Source organism: Harpia harpyja, chromosome 5 (genome assembly GCF_026419915.1).
Source record: "Harpia harpyja isolate bHarHar1 chromosome 5, bHarHar1 primary haplotype, whole genome shotgun sequence".
Taxonomy (NCBI): domain Eukaryota; kingdom Metazoa; phylum Chordata; class Aves; order Accipitriformes; family Accipitridae; genus Harpia; species Harpia harpyja.
In genome coordinates this window covers 7877501-7898017 of record NC_068944.1, presented here as the reverse complement: position 1 = coordinate 7898017, position 20517 = coordinate 7877501, and positions in this window count along the sequence as shown.

The following is a 20517-nucleotide window of genomic DNA, read 5'->3' as shown; positions in this document are numbered from 1 at the left end:
CTATGTGCATAACTGTGTTTATTAAGACCTAATTTCATTTGACATTTAGAACCCAATTAGTCAATATAATGAATTTTCCATTTCACATTTTGCTATCCTGTATCTGTGTCTTCACGGAACTTGATTTTTCCTTCTTTATTCTTTGTCCTGCTGTCTTTCACTTCACTTATATATATATTTAACAACATGTATCTCAGTACAGGTCCACGTTCATCTTTGGTAAACCTTTGACTGGTTCACCTGACGAACTTCTGAGACTGAACGTTTATTTCTAGTCTTTGTTTACTCTCCTGCAACAAATTATTTTTCAATGAGAGGACCTTATCTTTCAATCCAAACCAGCTTAGTTTCTTAAAAAGCATTTGGTGAGAGACCTTAAAAAAAACCCTCAGGTGTGGTCTATCAAGAAGATTATCTTACCTCCCTACTCATTGACTTCTTCAATGGTTTTTGGAATCCCAACTTCTTTATGAAGTGTAACATATTTTATTTATCCCTTCAACCACTATTTCTGTTTCTCACTAAAGTTTCTACCAATTTGCCCACTCGGGCAATCAAATTTATTGCTCTCTAGTTTCTGGAGTAATTTTTAAAAACTGGTGTCATATTTGCTGTCTTTTCTTCCTTCAGAACAGAGGTAAGTTAAACAATAGGTGACACACTTGACTTCCAAACTCTTTTCTGAGACCTGTTCATTCTCTGACATGTCATATTTCTTTTCCTTTTCTTTATTTTGTTCTAGAAATTTCTAAATGATAGTCCTGTTTGGGGCTTCCTACCAGTTTTACATCACTGTGAGTCCACTGACTTTCAGGGAGCTGCTCAGGTTTTGCTGGTGTGTCAGAATACCATCAACTTGTATTATGTGGAAACTCTTGTCTCTAACCATTCCCTCTGTATCTGCATTATTTACTTGCTCATCTCTGTTTCATTGTAATTTCAAAAGTTAATTGCCAGCTTCCTAATAGGTAAACAGTTAATCTCAGGTTGGCAGGCATTGAATCAACTCATCTCAGACTCTACAGCACTAAAATAGTCTGTTGCATACTGGTTGGCAGTATTTATTTGCTGACTGGCAGTTAAATATTTAATTGTTGGATTCACTAACAATTAACTGTATCACACAAAAATGTTGAATAGCTTTTAATTTTCATATCAATTTACTCTTCACTTTTGTCTGTATTCTGCTTCTTAAGAAGAGTTAGAAGCCTCAGATGTATCAAATCCAAGACAACTACAGAGTTCTGGCAGCTTTTAATGAAGTCAGAAATATGCTATACTCCAAATATTCTCAAACTCCTAAATATCTTCTCTCATTCCTTTCAAATTTTCATGCAAAAATACCCCAGTCTGAGATGATGTTACAGCATTAAAGTCAAAAGGCATTATGAGCAGTGCTAGAGACCTTTGCTGAGCTTTGCTGTTGGAAGGATCACAGAATCAGAAAGTTGCTTAAGTTGGAAGGCACTTCTTCAGGTCACCTAGTCCCTGCCTAAGCAGGGTCAGCTCCAGCAGGTTGCCCAGGACTGTGTCTAGTCTGGTTTTGAGTAACTCCATGAGTGGTTTTGCTGGTCTTGCCTTTGCCTTCAGTTCTCCCTCTGCTGGCTGCAAGGCAGGATGGAAAGGTGTGAGTGCAAGCAGGGACTATCTGGAGTGCAGGACTGGGGAGGAGGAGGAAGGATAAGGAAGGATACAAGAGGCCTTGGTATGAGCAGCAGTGGAGACTACAGCCGAGGATGTGGAGGTGAAAGGCAGATGGAAAGAGTAGAGACAGGATTCTGGGGAGAAATAAACAGAAAAAGCAATTTCAGAATATTCGCTATCCAGAACCTGTCATGGAAACCAGATGTGCTAACCTCTCCAGTTCCTGTGGTCCGTGAACAGGCTTCAAACCCACTGGTTAAAGTGTGCATTGTATCAATTTTTTAACAGTTAATCAATATATTCAATCTACTATCACCAACACTTTTGCTGTTAGCTCAGTTGGAGAGGTCTATGTTGTGATTCCAGAAGTCCAAATCCTCATGGTGGCCTAAGTATTAATGCTAACATAGGTTTAAACAGGAGATGTTTCATTATTACAATCCTCGAAAATCTGTGTGAAAAGAGCATTGAGGTTGTAAAGTCAGAAAGACAGATACTTGAAACCGCTGAGTCTAAATATGTGCACTTGCTCCTACTTTTGTCCTTTTTCCATAACTATCATGCTGCAGCCTTTAATGACAAGGTGAGACACAGGAGAGGCAAGACAGAGCAGAACTGTGTGACCCATACCTCACTGACTGCCGAAGATGTCTTCTCTGAGGGTGAATCAGGTTTTGGTGCCTGCTGTCTGTAGCATCTGTGCCTCATACTGCAGTAAATCAGGGCAGGGGGATGCAGAAGAAAGCAAGCACAGCCTTACAGCCAGGGAACGTGAATGTCTCTGCCTCTACCAGAGACTTATAGGAGATATGAAGAGTGACATGTAATCATTCCAGTTGAGCAAAAATCCTGGCTTACTCACACTCAATGGATACCTATGCAGGAGTCTGAAGCCAAATTTGTGGAAGTGTGGAATTGTTATTTCTGGAAATTGAAGTAAAATTGACTGTTCTAACCTTGGTTTTGAACACTGAGGGGGGGGGGGGAAGAGAAGGAAAGAAAAAAAAGGAAAGAAAGAAAAAAGTAGGATCTAAATCTCTCAAGTGAGCTTATTGGATCACATTTTGACTATTTTTGCCTGAGATTCCCCACCTGTAAAAGGATGATAATACTTTTCCTCTTTTCGTACAGAGACTGTAAAGAAGTGGAACTAATTACTGCTTATGAACACAGCTATGCTCACAAAGGCAGAAATCGCTCTGTATATAGTGTGTATTTGGTTGCTTTTGCTAATATCACGCAGGGAGCTGAGCACTGAGAAAAGGATTAATTCAATATGACTATATCAACCTAAAAGTTAGGCATTTAGTCTAAGTTCATGTCAACACAGTGATCAGATGATTCATCCTATTCCAAGCAGACACTTAGACAGAACAAATCACCCTGTGTAGGTGCTGGACTGTCTGTCGTTGATTACTGAGGAAGCAGAGATTACTAGTTCAGACCAGATACCCAGGTTTAGGAGCTTGTGGTGTGAGTGAAGGTCAATAACCACTGTGAACAAATACCCATGATTTGGGAACTCGGCAAACTGTTTTTGGCTATAACCTTTCAAATTAAAGTTTGATGGAGTTGTAGGCAATTTAAAGAAAAACCTTGTATTCTGCTGGGTAATATAGCTGGAGGAATTGCTCTCTGGTGCGGTTACAAACTAATGAATGAAAAAGGTGGAAACAAAAAAATGGTATTTCAGTCATGTAGAACTTCTGTAAACAAGATCAAAGTGTTTCAGCTGTTTGACTGTGATGAGGAGGTGGGCATCTTAGGCCTACAGTCTAAAGACACATTCCATCATATATTTTTACACCATTAGGAATGATCATTTTATATTATTTGCTGATGTTAAAGCATATAAAAAATCAGTGTATTAGCTACTGTGTATCGTTACAGAATGTATGTTACATATAGACTGAATATCATGTCTGATGATGGAGAAAGTCTGTTTGTGTCTAATACTGTTCCCTGGAGAAATTGCTCAAGAGCTGTTCATCCTTGTGGAAAGATTACTCTGATATCAGTGAGACTTATCTGCTGTGTAAGTGCCAGTTGAGTTGTAAAGCTTCTCTAGGGCATTTTATCAGGTGTTCTTACTCAGCAGCAATGGTCTCTATGAGAAGAGAAAGAGCTGAGAAACAAGGCTTGGTTCTTCCACTTAAAATAAATGGATTTAGTAAAAGTTTTTTTTTTAATTTTTTTTTTAGTGTGATGCAAAGTATACCCACTGCTCTTCTTTGCCGTCAGTCAGGTATTGAAACACATAGCATTTCTGTTTTACTTAGTTTGTTCTCTCCATTAATGCTGAATCTTACTTCAGAGAAAAAAAAAAAAAAGCTGTGCTAAAAAGGATCTCCCTTTAAAGAACTGGTTTTCTTGTTCTTATGCCAACAATTTCATCTTGGAAATTCTTCAAATTCTGTCCTCAGACAGATTTATATATGGGTTATTCACATATGTTTCAGTGAAAGTTTCACACTTTTATCTTACAGAAGAATTTGACCTCTGGGTTTTGCCTCTCTTAGGAATAGTTTAGGAATATTAGCTGTACTATGCCCTGAAAATATTTCATGCCCATTGCTGCCTGAATGGGAGTAATTCAGGAACCACTTTGTAAGAGACAGAAAGTGGATTTTGTAATCCTTTTGAAATCTTTCCTTTTTTGATGTCTATTTGTTAATCAAATGGAAAACAAAATGTAGAAAAAGTTAAGACCCTTACAGTAAAATACAAGGCTGTTAGCTCGTGGTTGAGAGTGGAAATGGAAGTCAAAAGATAAAAATTCTGTTATAGCCTCAATTACAGATTTTGTCTACAGCTTGGGAAATATCCCTTAGGACCTGAACTCTTCCAGCTTTTGTAACTGGAAGGAAGAAATAGACATTTTTTTACAGCTGTTTTTTCAGCTATCAAATGAGGTGCTAATTTTTCCCATCTACTGGTGTGTGAACGTTTTTAGATCTCTATTTGGTTTACTTTGAGAGTCCTGAGTAGGTAGAGTTCTGTCCTCCTTGGTATTACATTTTGTGTATTTTTGTTCTGTAAGTTGTTTTATCAGTGTAATGGGATTGTTCATGATTCTTTTACTGCTTGTGAAAGAAGGCACCACAATCAAGCTTTAAGTAGGTGTTATTACAGTAGCTGGGGTTTGTCCCTATTGCTCTTAAATGTCTAAGTAGTTCTAGGGAAAGTGGAGTGAGATATGTTTCTCAAATTTTGGGGGAGAAAGAGCTGATATGGGCATAATAATAAAGCAGAGGAAAGAAACGGCAAAGAAAAAGGAAGCTGAAACCACTTCTTGCTTTTTTTTTCCCCCCAGAATTGCAGAGCCTCTTTTCCAGCTAGCAAAATAAACAATTAAAGGCCTTTCTGTTTGATATATTATTCAAGTTAATGAGCAAAAAGCACGTTTGTTACTCTCATAATGGAGCTGAGAGAAGGAAATCTGTTTCAAACTTGTCATTGTTTGATGCAAGGCTGAGGATTAATATTCTTATTTCAGATCAAGAGTATCCCGTTTCAGTACAAGTTGCTATTTTGTGAACTTATGTTATGCAGAAATGAGAGTGTTCACAAACAAGATTACATAAAAATAATAACAGATATGAAACAAAACCAACTCGGTTATTTCTGATCTAACTTTTGTGTATTAAATCCTAAGGAAAAAACCCCACCACAGAACATCCCATAAAAATGTGTAATAAGCCTATACAAAATGGAGAAAATGAATTAAAAATGCTGATGCAACATAAAATGTATAAAGAAATAATTGTTGCAACCACAGTATGTAGTGGATTTAGTCTTTTTCTGATCTACTGGATTCCTAATACTTCCATAAACTCCCAGATAGTGGACTTCACCTTTTTGTGCTAATTGAACCTTTAACTTTCCATGTCCTTCAGGGACTTCTGTGCACCTTTATTATCAACATCTAAACTCATACAAGCACAAGATGTACTTTCTAACATGGTTCTCTCACTAGTCAAAGACTATTTAACCATGGTCACATCAGCCAGCTGTGGTTTCCAGATTCTGCTTTGGGAACAGCCACTCTAAAACACGTATGTGATTTGTGTAGAAAATGGGAAAAAACTCACTTCTGTTCAATTAGTTATGCAGATAGTAACTGAATACTCAAAGTTTCATTAAGATTTAGAAAACCTTTTCCACTTTGCTGTTTATCCATTAGGATGGTGGAAATGAGTTAAAACTTTGGTGGCTAAAGTTGAAATCGTATTGAGCTATTTAAATAACAGGATTTTTTTTTTTTTTTTAAGATGTGGTGGACATCTATTAATGACATCTAACTCCTAAATGTTATTTTTGCCATCTCCTGGTGTTCCTGGGCTGTTGAGTTCTGGCTTGAGTTTTTATTTGTTAATCTGCACAATATTTGAAAGAGCAATCTATAGCTAATTGCATATCTTGTCAGAAAAAGTGTAGCATGTCTGAAAAGTTTTGAATTGAGTTTTTGGAACGCTGCCTTTTTCTGTGCTATATTGCTTTCTAATGCTATTTTTGTCATATTACTGATTCCAATAGAAGTCTTTCCATGGTATAGTAACATCCTCTCTTGGCAGCAAGGTTTGGGACTGCATTGGTCAACAGAGTTGAAAAGCAAGCAATATTAATAACTCTAATTACCATCCTTATAGGCTAAATGGAATGGAAGGATTCCTAATTCTTCTTTGGAATTTATAATAATTTACCTGCCAGCTGACCTGAAGCATCTAGCCAGACCACTATTATAAATGAGTGTCTCTTATCAGTGTTTGCTTTGTGTGGGATGAAGGAATTATTTACCATTAGTGCTTATTGATAATGGTGATTAGGCTGCATGTCCTACTTCTGTGGAGAAGCTTACAGGCAGGAATTTTACAGTAAATGCACCTGTGAGCTCCAGAAGTTACATCAAAGCACCCCAAATGTCCCTGCTCCTGTGACATGTAAATCACCAGAGCTGTCCCCTTTCCAGCTTCCCTCAAGCTCAGAGAGCCACCCAATCTGGACGGGAACTTTTGACTTCGAGAATCTTAGGGCTGATAAAACAGTTGAAAGTGTCCACTGTGCCTAGCGGCCTTTGTGTTGTTCCCCCTATCCTTTTCTTTATATGCAGTAAAATACCGTGTAAATAAAATTTGTATTTAATATGTTCTTGCTTGAGGGTTTTGGGGTTTTTTTTTTGGTACTGCTTGTAACACGTACCTAAGGTTTACGGTACACAGTAATTTAAATTTATTTGCGCTGTCTGCAACCCCCTAATTTTTATGTAAGTGCAAGAACAAAGTGTTGGTCTCATTGATCCCTTAATTAGGTGTAACTACTAAGTGTTACTGAGAATGGGACACTATCAAGCAAAACTCTCCTTGTTATAATCCCTCAAAGATGTATACCTGGGTGCAAGGTAAAAGGGTATAACCCAAAAGGTGTAATAGTATTCCAGAATAAGAAGCCCAGGGAAAATAATCACTGTCATGTAAAAGCAGAGCTGGGCATAATCTATAATACTAATGCTTTTTGTATGTAGGTTACTGTATGTGAAATGCTGCAGTAATTGCCTCCTTAAAGTATTATCTTGATTTCTCATGTAAAAACCAAGCTGTACACAGTAGCATGAATAGATGCAAATGGTCTTTTTTTCAGCATGTCTGTGGAAATGATCATGCCAATTATCTTTTGCTCTTAAGCTGAATTTAGTTGTTATTCAGCGTGTTTTTGTAGCATGTCTGGTGGTGTCACAGAGGATTTCCATCCGGAGACAGCATGCATCTTTTTCTAGGGCTTATGTCAAAACCCAAGTTATTGAGACAGAAATTCTTCCAGTACATGGTGCTAGAGAACTCTTACTCCATTTGATTAACAGCCAGGTAAGCTTCTGAGGATTTCTTTAGGAATTACAGTTCTCTGCTTTCTTTGGAGTGCTGCATCCCTTGGAGCTAATGTCATCTGCAGACGGGCAGACCGGGAACACGGGATGGAGGAACAACTGTCTCACGTGCAGGAACCAGCAGTGCGACCGAGAATTAAGAACAGGCTGTTAAAGGGAGCTTACTTGCTTCTAATGACCTGTATAGATTATATTGCCCTCACTAGGGAGGGCGACATAAATCCCTCGATAGGAACTTGCCTCTCTTGAGAATTAATATCCCACTATAGGTATCCAGGCCTGTGAACGTGTTTGTGTTCATAAATCTGAGTGGGTGCACAAGGGTTCAGATCTTGACGTCCTTAATCTTGTTCACGCAGATGAAATGTATTGGTGGCAGTGAGAATTAAAGGCTACAAATCTGGCTCCAAAAATTGCCTAACCAGGTACCTTTCCCAAAGCTGACCGAAACCAAGGGGAAGTGTTTTGTCAGGCTTACAGTTTGAAAAAGGAAAGGTGACATGCTGGTCATTCACTTCTTCCTTCAGGCAGTTGCTTTTAACATATCGCTGAGAAGAAGCATTGCCGGGGTTAAAATTAGAAAGATCACTTTTGGAAGAGATTCTATCCCAATTTATTTCGGGACTTGGGATCTGCCTTTCATTCGTTCATTCACTCGTTCGTTCGTTATCGACGTTCCAAAGTAACAGCCAAATGGTAATTCAGCAGCCTTTGTAAGGCTTTTCATCCCATGTCTAAGACCAGGCATGGGAAAGTCCCGGATGGGTATGCATTCCAGAAGCTACGTTTGTGTGAACACGGCACAGCTGGAACGATGAGGCTTCTTGCAGCACATGTCTAACGTCCAGCTGCCCAGGGGCAGGCAGAGATCATCTTCACAGCCTCTCTGCAGCTGCCGTGATTTCAGGCACTGTGTCTGTGTCATCCTGTATCTAATTATTGCACCAGAGGGCTGCAGCATTCCCTGTGCAAGGAATTTTTGAGTCCTAGCCCGCGACTCATGAGGGAATGGCTTCCCACAGCTTCTCTCTGCCTTGGAGGATTTATATACTCTGAAGAGATCATTTTAGTTTTTTTTTAAGATTAGAAAAAAGTATTTTTTTGAAATGTAACAGCATTTCAGAATTTAAATAAGGATGCTATTAACAAAACAGAAATAAATTTTTGCCTTGTCTGCTTCCTACCATCCTGCTTAGCCTGGAAAGAAAAATATTCAGCTGCTGTTCTAATTGCTCTGTGGGGGCAAATAATTTATATATGAGGGATTGTTTAAAATGAAAGGGGCATTCTCCATCTTACTGTTTCCTATCTAGGCTCTAGATCACAGTTGTGATTGCATTCCCTAGGGAAGCACTGAGCATGTCTTTAAACTGTAATTGATTTTAATTAAAAATAACTAAATATGTACAACTTAAGGAATTATTGTTTCTAAATGAGAAAAGATAATTGTTCTTCTCTCTGCTGCCTCCTGATGAGGTATTTGGTTGTGAATGTGATATAATTGTCATCTGCTGGCAAGTGACAACGTGGAAGATGGCCTGTGCTATCCTGCAGGCATGTACTGAATGCATCCATGCAGGTCCTAGCCCATGTTCTTCTGAAGTCAGCTGGAAGTTCTGCTGTTGACTTGAGAGTCACAGAATTATTCCTCCCCAGAAAAGAAAAAGGTTATTTATTCAAGCACTTCTAATCAGTGGAATAGTTTCAGAATAGGTAATAGCATGGACAAATTAAGAAATCAAATACAAAATTTTTATTCCCAACATGTGTCATGCACATTAAACTTGAAATAACTGTTTCCTTTTTGTGAGCTTTTCCTCCTCAGTAATGCAAAATGCATCTTAAAGTCCCATAAATATTGTTGTGTGACCCAGCACATATTGAATCTCTTCTAAATTTTAAAGCTTTCTATTGTTCAAGGTGGCACCGAGCTCCCACTGCGTCAGCACTCTCCAGGAGACACAGACGAGTTCAGGGAATGCAGAATTATATATTCTTATCACTACACCTGAGGTCATATCTGTTAGTGCTAGAGGTTGTTAGGCCATTATCAGCCACTGATTCTTCTCCAGCTGTGAGAATAATTTGGATTCAGGGAGGAAATATAAACTGATCTCCTTTCACTCCTCCACTAAGTTTAATAGGATTTGTCTTCTCTGTACTGGGGGTTGGTCCATTGGTGCACCAGTGTTACTGTAACAAGTGTATTAGTTTTAAATTTCCTTTTCTGTTAGACTATCAGTTCTGTTGTGACTTATGGTTGTGATTTTAAGCTGGTTTAAGACAGCTGGAAGACTCACATTGACTTCATTGGCTTTAGATTAGACTTCTAGGCAACAAGCTCATGTCATTTAAAGGATCACATTGCTGAAGCAGCGATTCCAAAAGGCGTTTGCTTTCGTAGGCAAGATGCCTTCTAAGCCTTCAGGATAAAAACGGTATTGGTTGCTCTTAAAAGCATGTATCATGTGCACGACGTTACCTTTTACTGACTCTGAACATACACCCTGCTACTTCTCTTTCCCTCTCAATCTTTTCTTTATATATAAAAAGAAACGTTTATATATTTTTATATATATATATATAAAATCAGTGTGTTTAGGGGCCTTGTAGGCATCTCAGTGATATATTTCCTGTTTTGTTTATGCGGGGGTAAGGTACAGAAGTAGGTAAACAATATTATCAATGCACAAAGTATCACTGTGACCTGCAGACTTCCGTTTTAACTCTTTCATTTTACAAAAGAGCAGTAATTATTATAGTAACTGCACCATCTTATGCTATGATAGCCATTACAAAGAGAATAATATAAGAATATTAGTAGTAGTTTTGTGTGTATTGGCAACTATTGCAAGCTGCTTAGATAACTTTAGCTAGGGTTAGGCTGTTTGGAAGTAAAATGAGTAGTAGATCTTGGGTGTGAGAGGGAGTAGAGATAAAGAAACAGGAAAAGAATGGTCTAGGTAGCAGTTTTCTGATTGTGAACATGGATTTGTGCAGATGTTCTTATCTGCAGGTGAACAAAATTCTTCTTAAAGCAGAGTCACTGTAATTAGCTTAATTCTCTTATTTCCTGATAGCATTCTTACATAACCTTTACTTCTGAAGTTAGGTGTTTGGTCTCTCTTCTTGCACTTGCTTTTTGTGTATTATCCACATAATAACTAACCAAATACTTTTCACCTCACTGTATAACCTGAATTTTCCATGCTGTATCTGTGTTGCACTGTTCTTTATTTACACATTGCATATTTTCATTTTTTTCATTCCTATGGAATCATATCTTTTAGAAAGACTTTAAGAATCTATGTATCTTAACCAGAAGATCAGTGCATAACAGAGAAAATAATGAGCAAAATTCTGTCATTGCCATTATTCTTTTTACTTTAACATATGTGAGTTATTTTGATGTAGGAATTGTAATTGTGAGACATTTGGAAGTCACTTTTGTTATATTTTGCAGATGGGTACATCAAATACAACAAATATTTTTCAGAAGTAATGTTGGGATGCTTCCATTTTTGGATCCCCAGGTGAACACATGAATGTGCTACAAACTACAAATCAACCCCTCCCCACAAAAGTCAGCAACAACCTTTTTGAAAACTTTTGGCTGTGAAATTTCACTAAGCCTCGGGAAGGATTCCTGTGAGAGTCAGGAGTACAGTTAGAAATTTTTTACAGAGTAAACAGCATACCCCAATCATAAAGCTTCCTTTGTACGAAGATAGTCAGCATACAGAGTCTTTGAAGCACCTGCCTGTAAAGAAGGTCCAGGTACTGGATAGCTGTCAAAAAATGTGACCGTGTCCCTTGAAAAGTCACTAGCCTTGTCTTGTTCTGTCTATTGCAGCACAGGGAAAATTAATATTATCTCCTGTCTGTAACCAGTACAGATTTTTGACTACAATAGCAAATTAATAATAATTGTTTCTCTATAAAGTGATTTATAACCCATGATGAAAATATTTAATTGTATAAACATATCATATCCTCTTCATGCTACAAAATAGTCTTCAAGCCTTTCTTGAGGCTGATGCTCAACCCTGTAGTTCTGAGCTACAATTGACATACAAGAGAGAGTAGAAACTGTCACCTGAAATATACCACAACGGACGAGGAAAGCTCTCAGTTTACAGGATTTTTTTTTTTAAACAAAATCTTTACAGATCATTGTTTGGAACATGGCATCTTTACACAAAATCTTTATATGACCAGCGAAATTGCATGCCACTTTGGTAAACTTATGAGAATAACACTGCTGAACCTGAGATCCCAGTTCACAGACCTTAATGCATTTGTGGAGGGAGCATTGTATGTGATCACAGAATTAAAAACTGTCCCGATGCATGCTCAGAGAGCCAAGTAGGATAAAGTTTCATTTACATCACTTTAAATCTGCCGCTTCCTGATGTAAGTGCTTGACTTTGTAAATCAAAACATTTAATATGCTTTTTTGCACATAATATATATAGTTCATGCTCTATTGTAGCTGATGCATTACACACATTGTTATTGTAGCTGTTGTTTATGTATTAAGTAATAAAAATGCAACAACTACAAAAAATCTTGAGAAACACGCTGAGAGAGGAATACATATTAACAATCAAGCAGGCCAAATAGAAATGCTTCTCCCAAACATCTCTGAAAGGTTTGCATAAAATTCCCCTTTGCTTATGTTCCAATCTCGCCACACAGCCTTTTTATGAAAATTCATGCGAGTTAAGTTTTGTTCTTTCAAGTGTTCATGGAAAGTGAATTTCAGGCTCACAGCCAAGATACATTTAATCATGAAACAAAATTAGTTTAATCGTGAAACTAAATTTGTTTGGGGAAGAATTAGAAGTATGCAACTTAATGCAATCAGGGAACAGAAACAATAGTCTGCTTTAGGTGGCCAAGGAAACAAGTCCAACTTCAGACTGATGATAATGGCGTATCGTGTGTGGCTATAGGCATGGTAGGCAATCTGTGAGAAAGCTAAAATGCACAAGCAGATTCCACAGCTGGGTAGTTTCAGAGATTTTGGAACTGAATACAACTGCCTGAACTCCTGCAGTTATTTTATCTTTCTGAAAATTTGGGGGCAATAGGTATGATATTGCAGAGCTTGTGTATTTGTTTCTACCCGTCTTCAGCCTTGTCACAGTTCTGGATAGGCTTGTCCAAAGCTTTGCTTATTTGTTGGTTGGGTCAAAGTTACACGATATTTCAGGTCAGTTTGGGAGGGTTTGTTGTTTGCAAGAGCATAGTGCCTAACAATGTTGATACTATTCATGTACTGTTTGAGATGTGTACTTTCAAACAGTGGACAAGTCAAACTGAGTAAGCTTTCCTAGAAATAACGTGTTCCAAGAGAATACCCTGTAAAATTGAAGTCTAGAACTGATTTCTACTCCTGCCTCTGTTTGTGAGAGCTCTTGTAAGCACTCACTGGTAAGGATTAACAATACTGAAATGAAGCTTATTAAGACTGAACTTCTAAATTCTGGAGAAGTACCTAAAAGCTCAATTTCTTATAAATAATTACAATTATTAATTAAAAAAACCTTTTATGAATGTAGATATCAGTAACTTAATATAAATACAAGTTCTATTTTGGCTACAGATCTAATAAAAATGGTGGCAAGACTGGGTTTTTTTTGCAATAGAAATAATATATTTTTTCCCACATCTTCTGGTCAAAAGAAATTTGTTTTAATTGAAATTTGTCAAGAAATCACTATTGTGCAGAGACCAGGTATTGCAAGTTTTAATCCTTAAAATGAGAAAACCCAACAACCTATTTAGCCATGAGTGGATGAAAATGTAGGGTAATGGAATAAAATAAAAACTTGTTACTGTTTTTATTTGTCATAACACAGATAATGGGTCCATCCTGACAGAAGTGAACTCTCTTGATGTAAATATAGGATAATTTTACTTCACTTCAGCCATCTGATATCAGTGACAAAAATGCCTCTGGAGATGTTAGTTGTCTCCTGTTGACTATAGGAGCCAAGATGATCACTCTCACCTGTGTTACAATGATAAAAAAATTTAATGTTAGTGCTCTCGTGGGTAAGTGGTACTGCAGATACATAAATAAAAAGGTTCCAGAGGACAGATGCCCCAAGAGACACAGAATAAACAAAACATACAGATGAGAGAACACATAAAGGAATGACTGTGATAAGCCAAGGTTGGCAGGCATTGTTTGAGGTTTCCTTCTAATTGGAGTCAGAAGCTGGATAAAGAATGGCAGGAATAAGGGACTTTAAGTAAGGAAGTATGGAAGGGAAGATGGAGAATTCATCAGTGATGATTATCAGATTTAGTAGGCACCAGGACTACAACATTAGATTTAAAACTAGTTTTAGAGGAGGATAGGGAAAGAATTTAATAAGGTGTCTGTCGTCTTTGTTACCTAAGCGACAAAGTTATGCAGGAGAAAGCCCTAAAGTGTTTCAGGAGGCTGGTTGGTCTGTGAAGACTTCAGTTGCTGGCAGAGTAAAATCAGAGGCCAACTTTATATAAGTTATAAAAAATAGGGAGGATGGAACTAATTTGACAAACCTTAAGCTCATGTTAGGCTTTATATGTTAAGCAGGTGAAGGAGAATCTGAGGAGGGACAAAAAAGGTGACATTTATGTAGTTAATAACGAGCAAGAAAATCTGAATAGCAGCATACTGAATATATTAGAGCTGAGGAACATGTTTGCAGTCATTAAGATCAGAAAAGAGAGGACTGAAAAAGGCAAGATGTGAAATGGTGAAAGATTTTGCTCTGAATAGTGGTAGAAAGATCAACAGTTTAAAACTGTGCGGAAGGTGAAATTTGGATCCAGTTTGAATATGCTGCTTTAAAGAAAGTGTTGAGCAAAAAGTAATTCCCAAGGTAATGGCTTGTCTGACCTTGGGCAATGAACCAAATCTCTGTTTTAGAGAGGATATTCAGAAAAAGGAGAAGAAAAAAAAAGCCAAGGAGAGGGAATAAAAGGTATGTATTGAGAGAAAAGACAGTCAAGTAAGTTAGGAAAAGTGATGGTAGTGTATGAAAGCAAACCAACAAATGTGATGGTCTCGGCTGTGGCTGGCATGGAAAACAGCAGATGGAAAACTTTCTTTGCAAACAGTCCCTGGATGGAGTGAAGAAGCCTAAGTTATCTTTCTGAATGATTTCCCTCCTCTTCTTCCCCTACCTACTTGGAGTGCAAATACCGGACAAGCAGGAAAATTTGTCAGTCTAATGAGATGTTTTTAGCTATCACAGTGCTTTAGCTGTAGCGTTTTGAAAAAATTGATGGCTGATTTTAGGTGGGATGGCACAGGATTTCTTTGTGAAGGTCAAGAAGTTAAAATTTTGACAGGAATGGTGATGAAATAATTTAACGCCTCAGCTGTGTGGGTGCAGATGGTCACCCACATGGGGGATATTTTTCCAGCAGGTTATTGAGTCAATGAAGCTGGCTGCCTGCAGTTTGGCAGTTATCCATTAATATGTAAAACAAAATTTTGGACTATGCAAAAATTGGGTGTTGCAGTCCATTTTATGTTGTGCCAGGTTTGCTTCAGTACCTCGTGGTCTTGGATGATAGGAGGATTAAGAAATGGAATTTTACCATTGGCACACTGAGTGACAATAGATTGGCAACTACCTTTTGGGGGAGACTTTGTTGTTTCCACTGAGATGGGATGGGAATTATTGGGGTTTTGGGGTTGGTTTTTTCTTTTTTTGTTAGCAAAGCACACAAAGATGAATCGAGAGTGACTTGCAGAATTGCTCCCAGTGTTAATTTTGTTTGTTACTATTAAGTCCCATGTAGAAATTTGTGGAACTGAAGTTAATTCTACTCCTGTTCTTGTGCTGCAGTTTTGTACACTGCACTCATGTTTAAAAAACAATATGTAAGACCCACCACCTCCGATCGATGCTGTTCAGTCAATTGCTACTGTTTGTTAATGTAGCAGGGAAACAGAGTAGTAAGATCTACCCAGGCAATAGAAGAGAAAATAACTGAGGTAATAAGGAAAGCTATTTTGGCAGTAAGAGTTTGGTGGCTCAACAGAGGAATGCATCTGCCTAACTAATGTAGGATTTGGGTGGGGACAAATCAGAGTTGGTCAGGGTCAAGGTTTTTATGTGACTTGAAAAGACTTAAGTCCAAATAACAGTTCTCTGAGAAAGACAGACTCCTCAGTGATTGCCATTCCCTGTATGAGCCTGGTCCCCAAGCTGCTGCCAAACAGGGGTTTAGATAACACACACAATTAATGTCAAGGACAGAACTCATCTGTTATCTCTCTATATCCTAAGCATTATATTAGTCATCTCCTGCCTTGTGTTCAGCAGCCAGATCGAGATGATTTTTCTGAATGTTTTTAAGTATTGCTTTTCCACAAAAGCTAACTCTCCCTTCCCTCAACCCCATTTTACATAGAGGACTTTTAAAGACTGAATTCTGGATTTCTGAATGACACACAGAGAGCCAAGGACCTTAAAGTTTCACGCTGAAACATGCAGGTTGTATGCTTGCAGTTCTTTTATTGACTATATCCCTTTGGTAGCTGACCTTCAAAGGTGAAACTGCTCTCTACCCCTGTGTAGGAATCAAGAAAGATTAAAATGGGTTCAACAGAGGATCCACCCTTGCAGCTGTGAAGACTTCCAGGTGTTTGGAAGAAAAGAGGAAAGAATCAGTGGCAGAAAAGAAGTAACATATCAAAGAGAATGCACTTTTGTAGTATGTGTTAACAGATTCTGGCTGAAATTAGTTGAATTTTACATTTTGGACCAGCATACATTCAATTTTGGTGCTAAAACTTTCCAAGGATCTCGATGTAGAATCTAGATGTAAATTATCCTGGAAAATCTTAAGCTAAATTTGTCTGATGATTCATCAGGAAATATCCTTTAACCCCTGTCAAACATTAAAAATTCTTGAGCATAGATACAACTAAAAAAGCACTGAATCTTACATCAGCTAAAACCAGCAGCATTTCCGAGTTTTCTGAGATCAGCATCTGAATAAAGAGCAGCTGGCAGAAACAGAACCTGGAAAAAATTAAAATGATCTTGGTAGGAATAGGGAATGGCCTGATAAAATCTCCTCCACTAAGAAAATGATACACAGAACTTCTGTATTTTCTCTTTAAATTGATGAGACAGAAAAAGAATGAAATGGGAAGTGGTAATTAAAGGGAGCAAGAAAAAAAGTCATGGGAAAACAAATAGTAAAAACTGAGACTGTAAAATGAATTTGACAAAACTGGAACTGGATAGGATACGGGCAGTTAGGAAGGTACCCTATAAAGGGACTAAAGAAAAGGGCTGTGAATGTGTTGTGAGGGAAAAATGGCAGTGTGTGGTATACTTTCTTTAGTATGTGCTGTTCTGGTGAAGACAAAAAAATGAGACAGGAAAATATATTCTCATCTCTGTTTTCCAGCTGCTGGTGAAAGCAAGTGTTATATAGCAGAATTAAAGCGGAAATTAGCTAAACCTGAAACCGAGCAACAACTCTACAAAGTCCTGGAAACTCACCAGGAAGGAAATTGTTGCAGTAGATTTGGGACCTGGATGTTTTGGTCCACAAAAGGGATATCACAGCATATTATTTGCAGCACACCAATGGTATGGATTTAATTTCAGATAAAGGTATCAATCTATTTATGCCACCATACTTCTTGTGCTTTTGTTGAGATAGTAGCTAGAACTTGATTCTTAAACTTTGTCATGGTGTTTCCACCTCTTCAAATGGAAGTATTGCTGTGGAAACTACTTGACTGTGGTCTGATTTCTGTCCTCTTTTGAAGTACATGAGTTTGGCTAAACAAAAGAGATTAAAATTAAGCAAATAACAACATCTCAGTATAATATTGCTACAGCACTTACAGCTGCCTGGTTTTGTACCCCACTGTGCACCCAGGCCCTCTCTTTTCTCTCCTAGATTTCTATATTCGTTAGCACCACATTTTTTCCCCCCACTGCCTGTAGCCTCTGATGCTTTACTACCTTCAGGTCACTGTGCAGCATGCTTACAAACCTCCCATTTCTGTGTCATTGGTAAATTTGATCACACTTGAAAGTACAGCAAACAAACACCTGACAAAAGAAGAGACTCATTAACAGCCTTCATTTCCTATGCAGCAACCCAAGCAAGCACAGGCATACATGAGAGTTCTGGCAGGAATACAAAGGAACTGTGCTTGAAGATTGACAATTAAAACTTTCTTAGGAAGCAGGACCGCCTCCTTGTTTCAGCTGTGCACTGGGAGAGTGAAAACAACTCCCTGGACCACCTGCGGTTACTCCACACAGATAGTCTAGGGAGTAGGGTTTGAAAACACCTGCCAAGTGTCGGTCTCCGAGCAGGAGTCTCACACACTTGGCAGGCTTCTCGTTCGTTGCGGCACTCAGCATCCAGCCAAACTTTGCTGAAATTATTTACCTTGGCCCTTTGGAGCAGACGTAACACAGGGACAGAAGATGAAGATGCTACTTTGCTAAGAGCTTTCTCTGGCATCCTGACATCAGATCTGTTATTAAGGCGCACTGGACTTTACACTTACTTGTTGGATTACACAAGGAAATTTTTAAACTCATCTCCAAGGAAGAGAGAGAAACAACTGGCTTTCCCTGATCCAAATGGTGGATCCACACCTCCCGAGACCGACAAACGACCAGTTGCCTTCAGGACAGAGGTTCTGCTGTCACGTGCTTGTAGCTGTCCCCAGCTGGTACGACAGCCCCGATGTGAATTGGAGGTTATGCCTGGTGTGCTGCTTCTGCCTGTGCAGGGTATAGGATAGGTGGGAGGTATCCTTCCTCAAGCCCAGGCCCAGCAGACATTCTTATGACTAGGCTAGTCCAGCTCCAGGTCACCAACCCATTCCTCACCCACATCCATCGAGAGCCGCACTATTGTCGTCATGGTGTGCCGTGCTTACAAGGATAGCAAGGATTTGTGCAACAGGAGAAGATTTAAGCCTTTTTTTCCCTTTCCTTTTCCCCTCCCCAAATCCAGATGTTCTCCTGCTACAGGGCTGGCACCACGCGTATTGCTAATTCATTACCGTGGCTTCTGCAAAGAGAGGGAGAACCACCGGTGCAGTGGCAGGACTGTGGCAGGACAGCAGGAATAAATGACGTTAAAGTCACATCTGACAGCTCTGAAGATTCAGGGCTAAAATTGCTAATGGTGATTCATGAGAAGAAGGGTTATTACAGCTACACAGAGAAATTCTAATTGATTGTTCTTTCCACGTAGGGTTTTTTCTTTTTTTCTTAGTCTGATGATTGTCAAGTACTCAAAAGTTAGAAAATCCAATGTTATGGTTATCTAACATTAATCTCCTGGATAGGTGTATTGTGATACCGTCAAGTAATCGTATACTTTTACTTATTCCAAAAAACCGTATGCACCTCTCACTGCACAGCATGGATGATGTCTGCTAAGCCAATTAGAATTACGCAGTGAATGAGGTCGCTTGGAAGATTCGCACTTTTTATTTCTCTTAGAAGCTGCAAGGTGAGCATAGAAGCAACGTGAGGCCTGCAGGAGAAGGACAGATGAATGTCAGACTCCAGAGCTCAGCTCTACTATTTCCCCTTCTACTGTTTGTCACAGCTCTTTCATGTGACGTTCCACAATAACTTAGTCTGATCATCTTGGAAGTTGGCCGCTGTTGTGTATTTCTTGCAATTAAGTTACAGTCAGACTGGGTGGAGATGAAAGTGCAGCCAAGGCTTTTAGGAGAGAGATCTGAGGCTGATACAGTGATACCCAGGTGATGACTCAAAAAATTAGGAAGATTCAGAAAGATTTTAAGATTAAGAAAAGTGGTTTTCTTTTAATTTCCCTTTTTGCTCTTCTTGTATCTGTGGCTTGTCACCTAAAGCATGTGTTAGTGTTACTACTTATTAACTGACCTACAGCAATTTTTTTAAAAACAGAAAAGCAAAAAAATATGCACTTGTGAGAATAATTGTTTTGATTATAAATCATTTATGTTATCGTTTTCAATTTCATTAATATTTTCTTTGTATACTTAGTGGATGAGTAGACAAATGTGATTAAGGACCAGTATTACCTTTACAGGTTCTATAAACAAAATTATTATTTGTAGAAGTATTTACAAATAGATATGTATTTTTTTGCAACCTGCATGTTGGGCACATTTGCCTTCTTTTTCTCACATCTGAGCCTTGTGACTGTAGAGATGAGGGACTGCATACATACATTTCAGGTTGGATCATGAGTGAATTTTGAAGGAAATGTGGACAATTAGGAGAGGTGTACACTGTGAAGTGCTGTCAGTGTGTTTCCTTTAAAACTCTTTTCCTTCAAAATGAAACTAAACTGGCAGGAGTGCCCCTCTGTGTTCATGCCACTGACAGTTGTTGGATCCTTGGGACCAGACTAAAGTTAAGACAAAATAACTCTCCCTAAAATGAATGCGGTATGAAGGTCAGGTTGTCAGGAGAAACTCTTTCACTCTACAGTCTGCTCCTACAGTGCCGCCCTGATTGTTGGTGTAGACATGGCCACTGTCTGCTGGGATAGATGCTGCTGAGGTCTTGGGAGGTCTTGTTTCCGATCATTATACTGTGGTATTTCTGTCTTTTATTTTTTATTTTTCTTTGACTGAGAATGTTTTTTCCAGTGAGGTTTTGATAAGAAGTCTCTACTGTCATTTTAAAATGGTCTTAAGCCCTTGCTTGTGTTTTAATGTGCCCTGAATTCAGATATATTAGAGAGTAAAACTGTTGATTTGAGATAAAGGGAGTAGATTAGGACTCTGAAGTGGAGATTAAGCATGTACCTTCATGCCTTTTAGAACTAATACAAGAATATGGGATTTTACACTCACCTCCTGGCTCTGCTGCAGTAAGCTGTGAGAGCTTCTAGTGCATTCCTGGTTACAGTCAAAGAGAGAAAAGCATTGGTGAAGCTGGTTTACATAAATCTGCTTCATTCTCCCCTGCCTCAACTACATTAGGAGCACCCAG